General features: G+C 39.1%; 1 protein-coding gene and 1 pseudogene across 1 annotated transcript in view; both read left to right on the top strand.

Annotated features, from left to right (window-relative positions):
- The window catches only part of COMMD10 (COMM domain containing 10), a 971,919-nt gene that overhangs the window by 83,813 nt on the left and 872,582 nt on the right, over window positions 1-15,524 (top strand). The gene's annotated exons all lie outside the window — the stretch shown is intronic.
- Window positions 690-977, top strand: LOC126956265 (COX assembly mitochondrial protein homolog; annotated as a pseudogene).

Genomic DNA, 15,524 nt, shown 5'->3' with positions numbered 1-15,524 from the left:
CCACTTTTCTCTCCAGAGAGGAGAGTTTCCAAATAAAATATTTTGAAGACTGAAACTCAACATATGATGTCTCATTATTTATACTTATTATCTCCTACGATTCCAATTTTTGTCTCATTCTTTCTTATCACCTACGCTTTTCTTTGGCTTCCTGCCTGGAACTTTTTCCTATACTATGTCACTACTTACCATAATCTCCAATATCTCTACTTTCTCTTCTACCCAAATCTTTATGCCTCATTACTTACAATTTCTTAAATGTGCCTTAAACTTTTATTATAGGATAGTGGTGTGTATATACATACATTTAAATTTATTTTAAATTTAATCTCTCCTCAAGCCCACAGAGACTGGTATTAAATTAGCATATGTAAAATGCCAAAGAAGCATATAGTAGTGATTACTATAAATGCTAAATAAAATATGATTTCAGCAACTGTTTGCTGAGGTCCTCCTGTGTATACAACACTGTGCTACAGAGATGACTCTAATGAGAGTTCCTGGCCTGAAAGAGGTGACATATTCCAGTTTGGGAGTTAAGACTTGTCAATAAGTAAGCACTATACATAAAACACTTCTAAAATAATAGAGGCCTTTCAGAAAGATTGATGGGTTTATCTGAACCGGGTGGCAACACAGTCACCCTCTCTGCCCACCAAGATGGTGCTCAACCCCAGCAGCAACTAAGACATGTCGAAAAAGATGTTTTGATGCCTAACATAATGAGAAAAATGGCCAGAGAGAGGTGTTCTGAACAAGTTCAAGATTTTACCAAGTGTTGCAAGAACTCTGGAATCCTTAGGGTGGTAAAATACTGGAAAGAAAATTCTGCATTGAAAGACTCTCTTAACTGCTTACTATAATGATCCAGTCTTTTACAAAGAATACAAAATGTAAAACCTGAAGGAATTTAAGAACTCAGAAAAACTGGAATTTCTACCAAGTAAAAGCTACACAAGCTTCCCATAAGCATGTAGGCAAATATTTGAGTGGCCCTCAGAACTCTAATACTCATGGAAGTCATTTCTAGTAGAAATCACCTGAGATAATAAACTCAAGATAAGAATGTGTGGTTTGCTTTATCCTAATTATAGAAATATTAATTTTATCTGAAATCAAGATCTTTTATTAAAAAGAGATTGATGGATTTCAAAGACTTTCAAGTGGACGTATCTGAAAAAAAAAAACAAAAAACACTAAAAGCATTCACTAAAAAAAAGGTGAATTTTCTTTAACAACAATTAATATCTTAAATGTTTGAGATTATGTCATTTTTCCAGAACAAATGAAACCTGGATGACAACTTGCTATAACTGTACTTAGATATTTATCAATTCCATCTGTTCATTCTTTCTTGATCCTGCCTGAGGAGGAAGCAGAGTCTGGTTGTGTGTCACAGGGTGGGATTGTGGCCTCTAATGTGGGTGTTTAACTCCCAGAAAACAGAATGCTCACCAGGGTGCTTTATTAACAGTCTTTATGGGATGGAAGGTGGAATGAATTCCCTTTAACATTTCTGTTTCAGTCTGTGTTCTTGGTGATGAACAGCAGAAAGCAACTCTGACTATATTAAGCAACAGCATTTATTAGAAGGTTCTTAGGAGCTCACAGTCCTCAGCAGGCTAAAGGTCACGCTTGGAACACAGGCTAAGGTATCAAGACCAAAGCCAGTCTCCTAACATTCATGAGGCCCAGAACAAGAGTACAAATAGAGCCCATGGTTAAGCTCACAACCTACCCACTTTTTTATCCTAGCCCCAACCCCATTTCACACCACAAGGGCCCTCACGCACACTGGTGAGAATCCTCAGCCCTCTTGTCTAAGCTCTTTCTACACATTACTCACACTCCAAACAGATGCTCTTGCCACTCTGAGGACCTGTGATTGCAAACAGTGGTGGCCTGATCTGCTCTCACAGGCTTTGGGCCCTTTGGGCAGGGAATCCCAGGATTCTGGGTACCCAGAGTACAGTCTAGAAGGATAGTCTAGAGAATATGGACTCTAGGTGAGCAGAGGTGAAGCCAGAAGAGATCACAGTGGGGCCCTCTATAGCCCAGGGGAGCCCTCCTGTTCAGGTCTAAAGAAGATCCTGCTCACAGCAAAGGTCTGTCACAGCAAGACTCATTGGGGCTGCCTGGAACCACACTCCTGGCATGAACCTCTACTGTTAGCATTGCAACAATGGGACACCACTCTCTCAAGAGGCCACATCCAGGTGGCATCATCCAATGGCCAAGCACAAGTCGCCTGTCTCCCCCAGGCTTTTCCAGGGAGGAAGAGGCCTCACCTAGGCCCTTGGGCTTCCTCCCAGGACCATGACACAGAGTACAAAAGAAAATTAGGGTGCTATAAACCAGGATGATTCATTGGATAATGCTAAAGCATCAAACATTTATAGCTGTTCCTTAAGACTCTACTACTCTTTTTTTTTTTTTTCTTAAATAGAGTTCAGGCTGGTCTCAAACTCCTGGGCTCAAATAATCCTCCCAGCTCAGTCTCCCAAAGTGCTGGGATTACAGGCTTGAGCCACCTCACCAGGCCTTCTGTTACTCTTAATAGCTGTTTATTCTGTGCTAGATCTGGAAACATGACCATTGCCAGATACACCTGAGAAACAAATCTCTAGTTAATGTCAATTTGTGTGTGTGTGTTGGAGTGGGGGTGGGATATACCCATCCATAAGATCACAGGACAAAAAAAAAAACCATTTATTTTATTATTGTTATTGATCTACCTTCCTACTTTTTCTCATGTTCCTCACCCCCATCTCAAAGATCTCTACTTGTTTGGAAGTTGTAAGTAAGGAAGAAGTCATATACCATGTAACAACATTTCAGCCAATGACAGACCACATATATTATAGTGGTACTATAAGGTTATAACACCATATTTGACTGTACCTTTTCTATGCTTAGATACATTTAGATATACACTTACAATTGCGTTGATTGCCTATAGTATTTAGTATAATAACCTGCCTTATAGCATATAGCCTAGGTGTGTAGTAAGCTGTACCATCTAGGATTGTGTAAGTATACTCTATGGTGTTTGCACAACAATGAAATTGCCTAACTACACATTTCTCAGAATGTATTCCTACTGTTAAGCAATACATGACTATACTAAGAAAGGTATCATAGACTATTAGATCAAAAATTCCTCTAATGGCATGAGACTCCAAGAGTCCTTTGAATATGGCAAAGAGGAAAAACCCAGTCCTAGGATCAAATTGTGCTGGAATGGGACCAGAAACAGACCCTTCCACGATGGCCCTCTCCTGAAAATAACCATCCTGGACACATGTTCAAGACTCAAGTCACGGAGGGAAGCAGGAGAAAATAATTGGGAGCATCACAGAATCCTCACTGTGTTAGTTTGCTCAGGTTATCATTGCAAAATACCAGAGAATGGGTGGTTTAAATGACAGACATTTATTTTCTCCCAGTTCTGGAGGCTGAAAATCTAAGACCAAGGTGCCAGCTGATTCTGTTAATGAGGGCTACCACCTCAGAAAGGGAGAGAGAGAGTTCTCTGATTTATCTTCTTATAAGGAAACTAATTCTATGGGATCAGGACACCACCCTTAGGATCTCATTTAACATTGATTACTTCCTTAGAGATCCCATCTCCAAAAATTACCACAATGGGGGTTAAGACATCGTATAGACATTATAGTAGGAATTTGTGGAAGGGACAAAAACATTAAATCCATAACACTCATTAAACAGTCAGGGATCTTAAATATTATGTTTATTCTCCTATTTATTAAAAGTGAGGCATCCAGGCATTAATTGCACACACATAAAAAATCATTGAGTGAAAGCTTTACACACAGATGCACACACAAGAGGAGGGGATAAAAACCCATCCTTTAGAAACATAGAAAGCTATGTGTGCTGACTTATAATACTGTAATGAGCAAAACATATTATTAAATGAAAAAAGCAAGTTGCTGAACATTGTGATGGGTATGGTACTGACTGTGTAAAAGGAAGGAGGAATTACGTATACATCCATACTTGCATATGTCTGAACTATCTCGGAAGGGATATATGAGCAAACTAATAGACGTGGTGGCGGGGACTGATGGTTGGGGACTGGGAATGTAGGGACACTTTTCATCAATTTTCCCTGTGCAGTTTTTCCTGAAGGAAGTGTTGTGGAAGCAACCAAAAGTCGAGGTGCACTAGTTTATGATGTTGCCCCACAGATGCACAAAAGAATGGAGCATGTACAGGTATTACCTATTCAAAATTTTTAAAGGGAAAAATAGAGAAATACATTGTGCAATTAAGCCAATAGGGAAGTAAGCTACAATGCAGTTAACAGCTATACCTAAACCCTCTCAGAGGACACAAGCCTTTTACCCCACTCTCATAGAAGCAAAGTCTTAGGCAGATGAAATAGTTTTAAAGAAATCACTGGGAAATCTCTACTTAATTGAAGCCTGGAATTTGCTTCTGGAATTTGTTTCCTTTGTTTCTCTTGCTTCTCGTTTATTTCTTAAATAATAGAAGCACAAGAATCAGCAACATTATTTTCTAACCTTTGGAGAAATAACGAAATGTGGGCAAAGGAGATCCTAAGAAGCCCAGAGTCAAAATGTCATAAACTTTTTGGTGCAAAGTTGTTGGGAGAAGCACAAGAAGAAGCACCAAATGTTTTAGCCAGCATTTTGGAAATTTCTGAAACATGCTTGTAAGTGTAGAAGAACAGATCTAAACAGAAAGGAAATTTGAAGGCATGGCAAAGGTGAACAAGGACCATTATGAAAGAGGAATGCAAATTCATATTTTTCCCAAAGGAGAAAGAAACAAAAGATCCAAATAATTGTGCCACTGACCAAATACTAGTTTGTAACTGAAAACCAAAGTTGTAGGAATTTCATTGACATTCTTAATGTATCTAAACAAATACATTTTTAACTAGTAAAAAGGTAAAAAGATGATACCTGCTGTTTGAAAAAACAGTGGAATCCTCCAACAGTGTTTGAATAATTGTTTTAAAAGATTTGCTTTTATCTGTTGAAAACACGAGTTGAGGAACTAAAGCACACTTGGTGCTTAGCTCTAGAATATATTAAGGGAGTAAAGCAAGCTTTCAGAATGCCACAGTGGTAACAGACAGGAATCGCCTGACTTCCTTCATCAAACTTGATCTTGAGGTACCTCCAGGATCCCTGGCTTGCTAACCGATTTCTAGCAATTGCCATGTTAAGCAAGAACTAGGGTATTTTTTGAGTTCAGTATTAGCACACAGGTACCTTTTCTCTCAAAAGAAATCTACCCTGGTGCATTAGCCCTCATCATTACACAGAAAAAGAATGTGAGTACAGAGAAAAATGGGAAACAAGCATAAAGCAGAACTAGAGATTGCTTCCTGAAGAGTATGCCTCCCAGAAGGAAAGGGGAGGAGGGGGCAGCAAACTCTTTCTGACATAAGTGTGTGCAGACACCTTATACGCATCGTCTGATTTAATCCTTTCAACAACTCACTGAGGCAGGTACTGTTATTGTCCCTATTTTTCCAATGAGGAATCGGGAAACCCTTGCCCAAAGCCGCTCAGCTTTGAGGGTGTGTAAGTTGCTATGTTGAGCAGAGGTGAGAAAGGAGTGCTGATGGAGGTTGGGGGAGCTCAAAATCTCCCGCTTGCTCGTAAGCTCACTTCTATTGGGGTCAACCTAATTTCACACATGGCCTGTATTTCCTTGTGCTAAAATTAATTTGTAAGATTGTCCTACATTTTTCTTTAGAGAGTGACTCAATTTGAAGGCACTTCGTCACCAGGGCACAAACATCTTTTCTAAGTGGGTACTGTTTCTGCTAATTAAGGAAGAGCGAACACTGGAACAAGCCAGGAGGGCAGTCTCTGACTCACCCTCTTTGGCTTCATCTGTGAAAATGGACTCAGGGGATTCAAAAGAAGAGAAACGATAAAAAGCAGGGCCAGGCACGACCCTTCAGCTTGTTGGAAAACATATGAACGTGGCTTCTGTCTGACCCAGAAATAACATTTCTACTAACTGAAATCTGTTTAGACAGTCATCAAAAATATCTCTGCTTCTTCTCTCTCCCAAAGTGCCTCTGGAGCCACGGCAAATCTCAACTCAGATATTCTAAAACACCTCCTCCCATTGGCAAAGGAGGACCAAAGCTATCTAATTTTAGGGTCTAACAGTTGGCATGCAATTAAAACTATCTTTATTATGGGCCTCAGAGAAGAATAATTTATTTATGGGTAAATTAGAATCATTGCAATATAAACATGCTCCCACGGATCAGGAATTCGCTATGCTCAACCAGCGACCATAAGAACTCTGCCACTTTTACAATATGGAGCTTATTGTTTCAAAACAAGCAAAAGATCAGACATCTCTAATCCATTTTTTAACATCAGTCCCAAATGCTGCAGTAGGGCTCCAGTCAATACTATCCATATTTTAGCATTGGTCATGATTTGAGGTATTTGATCTTAAGAAACTATAGGCATAATAATAATAATAATAATAATAATAATAATAATAATAGGGCCGGGCGCGGTGGCTCAAGCCTGTAATCCCAGCACTTTGGGAGGCCGAGACGGGCGGATCACGAGGTCAGGAGATCGAGACCATCCTGGCTAACACGGTGAAACCCCATCTCTACTAAAAAATACAAAAAACTAGCCGGGCGAGGTGGCGGGCGCCTGTAGTCCCCGCTACTCGGGAGGCTGAGAGGCAGGAGAATGGCGTAAACCCGGGAGGCGGAGCTTGCAGTGAGCCGAGATCCGGCCACTGCACTCCAGCCCGGGCCACAGAGAGAGACTCCGTCTCAAAAAAATAAATAAATAAAATAAATAATAATAATAATAATAATAATAAAGAAAAGAAAATGTTCTTCTTCCTGAAAATAAATATATTGGTATTAAAGTTCAGACTGAGGGTATTTTTGGTTTCATTTGGTTTTGGCTTTGAAAACTTTGCTGACCAGAGATTTAGATTGGGATAAATGAGTCTAATTACGCTGGTTTATTTTGTATCATGAATTTGCTAAAATAAACTAAAGGAAAGCATATCTTATATTTAAACAATGAAAAATAGAAAAATAAATAAGATTCCTCTCCTGAGAAGAGGGTTACTATAATACTTCTGTCTGCCAATTCAGTATCACCATTAATTTTCTCTTTAAGAGTTTTCCATCCTAATGAGAGCATGTCGCCACCTCCTACAGTGCAGCTTTATAAAAAGATATAAAGCAACAGAAAACACACAAAAGCATGTGTTGCTCCCAACTCTTCAAAACTATATCACAATGTTCTATGTGAGGTAAGCTATTTTTTTTCTTCAACTTATTTTTGTGTCCTGCTGTAGAAAAAAGTCTAAAACATACAGCTAGGATTTAGTTGTGTAGCTCTGTTATTTGACCTATTTTTCACAGATTGAGGACTTAAAATTTTTGTAACCTGTGACTATGTTCTCTGGGTTACGTATTTATGCTCCTTTTCTTGTCCCCCACCCCTCACTGCACTATCATGAATTGGCCCTGGCGTAAGTATTTACACATGATCTGTAACTAGACTCTTTTGTGGCCAAACCCATTCCACAGAAAGAGAAATGGAGAGCTGAAAATTATCCCTGAGCACCTCTCTTAAATGAGGACACAGTCACCCTCCCCTTGGATCAGTCTTCAGTAAAGCATCTATTGGTTTTTCATGGAAACATTCATTACTACACAAGATAATATCATTTATTTATTCATTTACTTGTTACTGTCTGTCTCCTCTCACTGGAACATGCATTGTATGAACTTAGGGAACTTGCTTTTCCAATTCATTCCTGTATCCCCAGTCCCCAGAAGAGAGCCTGGCACATAATAGGGATTCAATAAATGTTTGCTGAAGGAATGAATTCCCTAATGACTTTGGGAGTGCAAACAGTGGATCTATTAAGTGAACCCTTAAAGGTATCACTCAAGGATTTTTAGAATCTTCTAGATAGAAGGAATCCCTTAGATCATTCAGAGTTGGCAAACTTATTTTGTTAAAGAACCAGATAGTAAATATTTTCAGCTTTGTGGGCCATATGGTCACTGCCTTGGCTACTCATGTCTGTCACTGCAGCATTACTGCAGCCATAGACATTATGTACATGAATAAGCAAGACTGTATCCCAACGAAACTTTATTACAAAAATAGTCAGTGGTGGGGTGAAGCTTGCTGACCCCTCCTAAACCAATGGTTTCCCAATAATTTTCTATGAATGAGTTTTATCAAGGACAATAAAAAGAAGACATAAGGATTTACTGTGAGATTTTTTTCATCAAGTGAGATTATTTCAACTTGAAAATTTTTTTCTGAGTGTATGTTCTTTCCACTTTTTAGTCTTCGAAACATTTCTTTAGCTAAGTTATAGTGATAATAAATTATGTATTGTTAAAATCCTTTCTTGGAAAAACAAAACATTGGCAACTTTAACAAAGTTCCAAAATATTTTGTTGAAATTTTACTATCCAACAAATTCAAACTTCTGCCAACTCCCATGGCTCTAGTCCATACATCTTATTCTGCAGTCCGGTTCTTATTTGCAGTCAAGTGATTCCCTTCTGTCTAGGGTAAACAGAGGGGTTAATGAAAAGATCTAAGAAGCTTATAGAATCTGGGAGGACCAGAGAACTGAGCCCTAGGAGAAAGCCACCCCACACCACGTGACTGTTTTGGCAGAACACACACTCCTGCTGTCTGCGGCACTGCATCTACATTGATAAGGGCTGATGCCAGAAATGCTGCCTCAGCTGCCCCCAAAGAACAGATGGCTCTAGCACCATGCCTGTCAAAAGAACTGTTTCCCATCCCACTCCTATGCCCAGCCAATGCCTTACTATATTCCACCTCTGAGTCTCACACAGAACCATCACCTTAGCTGAAGCAAGGTCTCATGCAGAACCATCACTTCAAGGGAGGTGGAAAAATGAATGCTTAGCTCTCTATCCTCTTTGAACTGGAAGCCAAGCTAAAAGATGGCTGGAATGGGTGCTAAGCAAAACAGTTTACAGCATCTCCAGGAGAATCCTGAGGCCTAGAGCCCTTCACCTTCAGGGGAGGGGAGTTTCAGCCCAACGATAGCTAAACTACATTTTTGGGAGGAAAGAGTAGCATTTGGAAAGGTTGTCTAGTGATTCAACACAACAGGAACATTTTTAGCCCATTAGTGAAAGCCACAACAGTAGAAAAGTGAAGAGCTTCCAGATAACTCAGATCTCAAAACAACCTTGCCTGATCACTAAAGCAAAAGGTAAGAAACACACAAACAAAAACTTCTCAATCATTCAAATAATTGCTTTAGTGGGTTTTTTTGTTTTGTTTTTTTCACTTACAGACACATCCTCAAACCCTGAAGTTCAATAGGGTAGGGCTGGGGTTGCTTCTCCTAAGTGATGAACCTTAGCTTCTGCAGGCACCTTTCAAATTCGAACAGTAATGTCAATGAAGCCACTCGTCCCTGAATCCAGAGAGGATTCTCTTTAAATAAAATAAATATAGGAAATAACATTAGCTTCTTTGTATCTATTAACATATAACTGCAGTGAGATAAGAGCTAGAAACAATACAATTATACAAGAAACATTCCATTTACAACAAAAGTTGTTTAATGCGATTTTTCAGTAATCGGAGACTAAACACGTCAAAATTTTAGTAGTAGTTATATGTGAATAGTGAAATTACAATGACATTCCTTTTTGTCAAATATTAAACAAAAAACTGTTTATACTAAGTATATGATCCCTTTTTAAAAGAAAGCAATTTATTTTCAAACAATATGTTAATGTACAGATATAATGCATTTATTATTTTTATCCCTTCACCAAATAATTGTAGTTCTTTAAGCACAGGATGTTATCTAAAACATATAAGCCTAAAAGTTATTTGTGATATTATCCCTTTCTCAAGCAGTTTACAATGAAATGAGCAAAATTTGGTAACAAATAATATCATCACAAATACTACAAAAGTGTAAGTATTCTTATAAATACTAGAAACTTCATTTTTGAGGGGAAAATGTGAATGCTGGTATGCACATGTAATTCTTGGAGGTACGAAGTTTATGATTCTGTGAGGGGATGAGGGGCTCGGGAAAGAGATGAAAGAACATTGCACTACAGAAGGGAAAAACAAAGACTTGCACACAGAGTGGTTCATGTCTGCTGAGAATCTCTGTTCAGTGGTGTCCTCAATTTCTTACTAGAGCCCAGTGGCCAAAAATACCATTTGTGCATATTTGTGTAACCAGTCCTTCTCAGGATTAAAAATACAATTTTAAAAGTTATAGCTACTGAATTTTCTAATGAAACAAATCAGGACAAAAGATGTTGTGTCCTAGTCTGTGCAAACAGCAGGTGTCTTAGTCCATTAGGGCTGCCATAACAAAAACATCATAGACCAGGGGGCTTAAACAAAAGAAATGTATTTCTCAGAGTTCTGGAGGCTGGGAAGTCCAAGATCAAGGTGCCAGTATATCTGGTATCTGGTGAGGGCCCACTTCCTTGTTTTTGGATGTGTCTTCTCACTGTGTCCTCATATGGCAGAAGGGGTGAGGGAGCTCTCTAGGGTCTTTTTTATAAGGCCACTAATCCCATTCATGAGGGCTCCACCTCATGACCCACTCATCTCTCAAAGGTCCCACCTCCAAATACCACCACATTGGGGATTTGATTTCAATATATGGATTTTGGGGGGACATATTTAATCCACAATAGAAAGCTAAAAATATTAGAGATTGGCCAGCCATGTTCTGAACATTAGAGCCAGTCCCCTCCAGAATGCTATTCATTAAGTGTTTCACTTCTTAAAGTAGAAAGCAAAACTTTAAAGAGGTTGGGCCAGGCCCTGTATTAATCTTCTTTTTTGTTTTAATTAACACATAATAATTGTATGTATTTATGAGGTACAAAGTGATGTCTCAAAATGTATATACATTATGTATTGATCAAGTCATCATGGAACACATCCATCACCTCAAACATTTATCATTTTTATGTGATGGCAACATTCAAAATCTTCTCTTCTAAGTATTTAATATATACCTTAGTGTTTACTATAATCACTCTACTGTGCAACAGGATGCCTAACTTATTCTAATTTTAACTTTGTACCTACTAGGCAACCTCTCTCCAACCCTTCCCTTCTCAGCCTCTGGTGACCCCTATTCTATTCACTATTTATACGAGATCAACTTTTTAAGATCCAAAATATGAGTAAGAACATGCAGCATTTATATTTCTGTATCTGACTTATTTCATGTAACATTATGTCCTCCAGGTTTACCCATGTTGTCACAAATGACAGGATTTCATTTTTTTCAATGGCCAAATAGTATTCTGTTGTGTGCAAGTACTACATTTTCTTTATCTATTCATCTGTTTTTGGACATTTAGGTTGATTCCATATCTTGGCTATTGTGAATAGTGCTGCAATATACATGAGAATGGGGAATCTCTTTGACATACTGATTTTATTTCCTTTGGATATATACCCAGCAGTGGGGTTGCTGGATCATACAGTAATTCTATTTTTAATTTTTTGAGGGACCTCCATACTGTTTCCCATAGTGGCTATACTAGTTTACATTCCCACCAACTGTGTGTGAGGGTTTACTTTTCTTCATATCCTTGCCAACACTTGTATCTTTTGTCTTTTTGATAATAGCCATTCTAACTATAGTGAAGTGGTATCTCATTGTGGTTTTGATTTGCATTTCCCTGATGATTAGTGATGTTGAGCATTTTTTTCATATGCATATTGGCCATTTGCATGCCTTCTTTTGAGAAATGTCTATTCAGGTCTTTCGCACATTTTTAATTGGATTATTTGGGACTTTGGGGGGTGGGTTTGTTGCTACTGAGTTCCTTATATATCCTGACTATTGACCCCTTGTCAGATGTATAGTTCGCAGATATTTTCTTCTATTCTGTATGTTCTTTTCACTCTGCTGATTGTTTCCTTTGCTGTGCAGAAACTTTTCAGTTTGATATATTGCAATTTGTCTAATTTTTTGCTGTTGCTTTTGCTTTTGAGGTCTTATCCAAAAAAAGTCATTGCCCAGTCTAGTGTCATGAAGCATTTCCCATGTGTTTTCTTCAAGGAGTTTTATAGTGTTGGGTCTTACATTTGTCTTTAATCCATTTTGAGTTGAATTTTCTATATGGTGAAAGACAGGAGTCCAGATTCATTCTTCTGCATGTGGACATCTAATTTTCTGAGCATCATTTATTGAAGAGACTGTCCTTTCTCCATTGCGTGTTCTTGGCATCTTTGTTGAAAATCAGTAGATTTTCTTGGCTGTAGATGCATGGATTTATTTCTGGACTTTCTATTCTGTAATCCTCTTTCTTTGGACTAACTTGAATATTCTCTTGTGGCCAATTTCCAATGAGAGATTTTTAAAGAGCAGCATCTACACAGTGTTCTGAAACCTACTTCTCCACCAACTTTGAAAACACTGGTCTGGTGGTAGCCTCTCAGGTGGGTTTATACTCAGGGGATTCATTTACAAAGAAATCATCTTGTTCATCAATGTCTAGGTTGCAATTTAATCACATTTTCATAAAAATAGAGTTAGCATTAGGAGAAAGTTGTATTCTGACTACAGGGTAAAATGGAGATGTGTCACCAGGGGACAAAACTGGGACCAATGTGTGGTCACTCCAACTAAAGCATTTTAACCAGAATGGAGCTACTATTTACAAATGTATTTGGAGTTGGACCACACCCCTTTCTCCTCATATCTATTTATGTCTACTGATCTAAATGTAGGCTGGAAAAAACATGTGTCCACAGTTGGGTCCAGACATACACAGACAAGGCTGACAGCCTTTAGGACTTTGACAGAAGCCAGCTTATGGGATCAGAGAGGCCTCTAAGAGTGAATTCACCACTCTGAGGCAGCCTGGCAGAGTTGGCAGCAAGACTTGCATGTCAGAGACAAGTGGTTTCAGATAAACAATATTTGAATCCATCCTGACCCAACTACGTGGGGGCATGCTTGTGCCCTGTGGAAAAATACCTTTGTAGTCCAGGACTGATAGAGCTGTCCCCAAACTCTGCAATGCTCCAGAACTGGCAGAGTCCTCTGCAGGAGTGGTGCTTCCGAGTTAACACATTCAGATGTTAATGTTAATGGACTGTTCCCTTACTATGTGCTAGAGAAGCTGAGGGATAATCAGGCTTCATGAGCAAGATTTTTTCCTCAATATAATTAATTGTTTAATAGAGACTCACATTAACAGAACTTTTTGTCTTATAATATAGTTACCTCCCCAGCACTGGAAGTGTTTAAACAGAGACTGAAAAATCTTCATTGAATGGAAAGTTGGCCCAGCTAGCCTTAAGGTCCCTTACAGGGGGCTATGCTTCTAGTTAAAATGTGGGCTTAAATGTGGGTTTTTTTTTTTTTGCGCCTTTGTTCAGCTCACATGCATATGAGAAAGTGTTAAGATCATATCAAGAAGCCAACTTTCCTACTTCACTGTATTGCTATGATGGTTAATTTTATTTGTCAACTTGGCTGGGCCATGGAGTGCCCACATATTTGGTCAGACATTATTGTGGGTGTTTCTGTTCTAAGTTGGGGTGTTTGGGGAAGAGATAAACATTTAAATTGGTAGATTTTAACATGAGAGTGACATTTGAATTGCTAGAGTAAAGAAAATTGCCTTACATAATATGGGTGGGCCTCATTCAGTCAGTTGAAGGCCTGAATAGAACAAAAAGACCAACTTGCCCCTGAGTAGGAGAGAATTTTCCAGTAGACCTGACCTTGAACTTCATCTGTACCACTGACTCTCCTGGGTCTTAAGCCTGCTGACCTGCACTGCAGGTTTAGACTTCCCAGCCTCCGCAATCCTATGAGCCAATTCCTTATCATAAATTATATATATAATTATGTAATTGTGTATATATCTCACATATGAGATCTATATCTATTTACCTATCTATCTATCTAATTTGATCTCTTTCTTTGGAGAACCAACACAATACAACTGCTTTCTCAGTCTCCTTTGTTAAATCTCTCAATTTTCCAATCTCTACTCATGCCTTTACCTCTCTCTCTGATCTTATATCGTGCCACTCTCCCACCCTGGCCTTTCTGCTATTCCTGGAAATCCAAGCCTAGAAAATTCAGGCTAGTTCTCACCTCAAGACCTTCACATTTGCTCTATCCTCTGCCTGAAGCAGTATGTCCTCAAATCTTCACAATGGCTTTCTCCTTTATAGCATTCATGTCTCAGCTTAAATGACACCTCCTCAGAGGGGCTTCCCATGAATACACTGCCTATCCTCTTTTCTCCCCTACCTACACCCCCTTACACTGGTTTGATTTCTTCATAGCACTGACCAAGATCCATCTGCAGAAGAGGCTGAGCCTCCAGACCATGCAAAGCTCACCTATTCTGCTACAAAGTAAATTGCTGCCTTGTAACTGTTTAGCCCAGATAGCAAAGACAGAGAGACAGAGATATCCTGAAGTGCCTGCAGAAGGTAGGTTTTGGGCCTGACCCAGGTGTGCTTACTGCATGGGAGGCAGGAGTGAATGGAGAATGCACCTGTCTTAGAGCAGGCTGGCCAGAGAGACACCTGACAGGTCTAAGTCAACAAGGTCCACAATCAGGTAATTATGTCTCCTTTGGAGTAAGGAATAGAGAGAAGGGCTGGTAATGGAAAAACTTTTGTGGAAAGATGAAGCCTGGGAAACAGGGATCTAACAATTTAGGGTAATAAAAAATATTGCTTGAAGTGATTGGCTGAAAAGCAAGTAAAGTGACTAGTGTATCTCTCAGAGACCTCCTCCAACCATAACTCAATGCTGGAAGAAAATGCAGCATCAGTGATGACATCCAACACCTTATTTCTTTAATATAGAACATTGCTCACACTCTACTGGTACCTTGCCTATGATAAATAAAAGCAAGCACTGCCCCACCCTTAGCCCAATACCCTTTCTGCATGAACTTGGTTGCATAAGTTAATTATCTTCCTACTCCTCCTGCCATTCATGTCATTTACAACTTAGGTTGCTTTTCTCTTCACTGGCTTTATTCTCCTTCTGCATCTCTGTGAATATCTTGTTTAGATTGTAGGTTCTTCATTTCAACCAAGGATGCAACATGAAAGCAACAGGCTTATTGTGCAGAATCACACATGTTAAAGGTGTTTATAAAATACTAGAGAAAAGAGAATTTGAACACCCTTTTCTTCTTTCATCTTCCAAAATGAGTTCATCCATGTCTGCATGGATCAGCCATCCAGAGATGTGAGCCTGGGCAGGGCTGGCCTAGCATTCCACATGTGAATTCACTAGGCCAGGCCCTGCCCAGGCTCACATCTCTGCTTGGCTGATCCCCCTGTGTGTGCCTTCTACTGTTTTTCTTGACAGAAAATCACAAGTAAGAAAGTGGCATTTTGGCAAATTTAAATAAATTTTGAACACTTCCAAAGACAAAAAAGGCAACATAAACTGAATATGAACCTTCAAAAACCGTATAGGACACA

The sequence above is a fragment of the Macaca thibetana genome, chromosome 6 (genome assembly GCF_024542745.1).
Source record: "Macaca thibetana thibetana isolate TM-01 chromosome 6, ASM2454274v1, whole genome shotgun sequence".
NCBI lineage: Eukaryota > Metazoa > Chordata > Mammalia > Primates > Cercopithecidae > Macaca > Macaca thibetana.
Note: the sequence above shows the minus strand (reverse complement) of the source record. Positions and strands in the feature narration are given on the sequence as shown.